Genomic DNA, 1,398 nt, shown 5'->3' on the forward strand with positions numbered 1-1,398 from the left:
CGCGTCCTCCTGGCCTGGCGCGCTCGGATACACACCCGCCCGCCCTCTCTCTCCATATCAGGATCGGAGCCGCCCGGGCGAGCTGCCAGATGTGCGTATTCGCCGCTGCGTGTTCCAGGCATGACCAATGGTGCCCAAGCCAGCGGCATGACTCCACCGCGCTGGCATCTCTCCCTCCGCTAGGTTGGAGGGGGGCGGGGAAGGTGGGGAGGCGGGGCCCGGCTGCGGCCCAGACTAGGTGAGGCTAGGAAACCCGCACGACCTTTCTCTAAAACGCGTGGTCATTTTCTGGACCTTCAGGAAAATGCCCCTCCCCCGCCAGCCTCTTGCTTCTCAAGCAGGGGACAGAGCAGGGGGAGAAGCGTTAGTCTCTGGCGTGGGAGAGGTGCCCAAAGTCACCCTTCCGTGTGTCCACGCCGTTACCCGCCGGGTGTGACCTCCGCGGCGAGGCGCCGGCCGGCCTGTTAACCCAAGCGCGGAGGGCAGCGCTCGACCGGCCCCGTGAGCCCAGCCCGCAGCCCCGCACGCCCCACACGCGCGCACACGCAGGAACGCCCCCGGGCCGGTCGGGAGCCCGCTCCGAGGCGAGGGCGAGTGGTAGAACGGTATCGATTCGGATTTTTTAACAATCACTAAGCGTTTGGAATTGACGGGGAGATTGATTCTCAGTGAAATCAGCCGGAGCGTGGAAAGATGAGAGACCTAAAGAAATCAGAGGCAACCAGAGGCAGGGTAGGAGGAGGCTGAAGCTGGGCGGCCGGCGACGGGGGGAAAGAGAAGGCGCTTTGGTCTCCGCCGGCCGCGCCAGGCAGGGGGTGGCCGCGCGCTCTCGCAGTATTTAGGGAAAGCCCATCTTCAACTTCCACGTGTTTTTCTGCGCCCAGAGCGGATTGGGCTGGCACCGGACGGCCCAGAATGGGGACACACTGACCACAGCCGGAATGGAGCCCCCCAGCAGAAATCCCCTCCGCCCTCAAGCTGGAGTCGCGGGAAATGTGGGGTCCCGTGGCCTGAGATTCGAGCCAAGGTCTCGGCAGAACTTGGTTCGAACCTTAAAGCTATTGCTGTTTACCGGTTCTGATTCCCCCCACCCCCACCCCACCGTCTCTGCTCAGAGCGGTAGAACCAGGGACCTTCCCAACTGCCCGTGGACGACTGTTTGTGGACACCACTGTGGCCTGGGACTTTCGCGCCTGCCTGGGAGGGACACCTGCGCGCTCCCGCCGGGTGTGGGAGCACGGCCAAGGACAGAAACACCTGCTTCCACCTGCCTCTTCGGAGAGAGGCGATCGAAGGTCATGGTTTGGTAATTCCGAGCCTGAGTCGCTGTCAATCTCTCTCTCTCTGTCTCTCTCTGTCTCTCTCTCTGTCTCTCTCTGTCTCTCTCTCTGTCTCTGT

The sequence above is a fragment of the Propithecus coquereli genome, unplaced genomic scaffold, assembly GCF_000956105.1.
Source record: "Propithecus coquereli isolate 6110/MARCELLA unplaced genomic scaffold, Pcoq_1.0 Scaffold129, whole genome shotgun sequence".
In the NCBI taxonomy this organism is placed as follows: domain Eukaryota; kingdom Metazoa; phylum Chordata; class Mammalia; order Primates; family Indriidae; genus Propithecus; species Propithecus coquereli.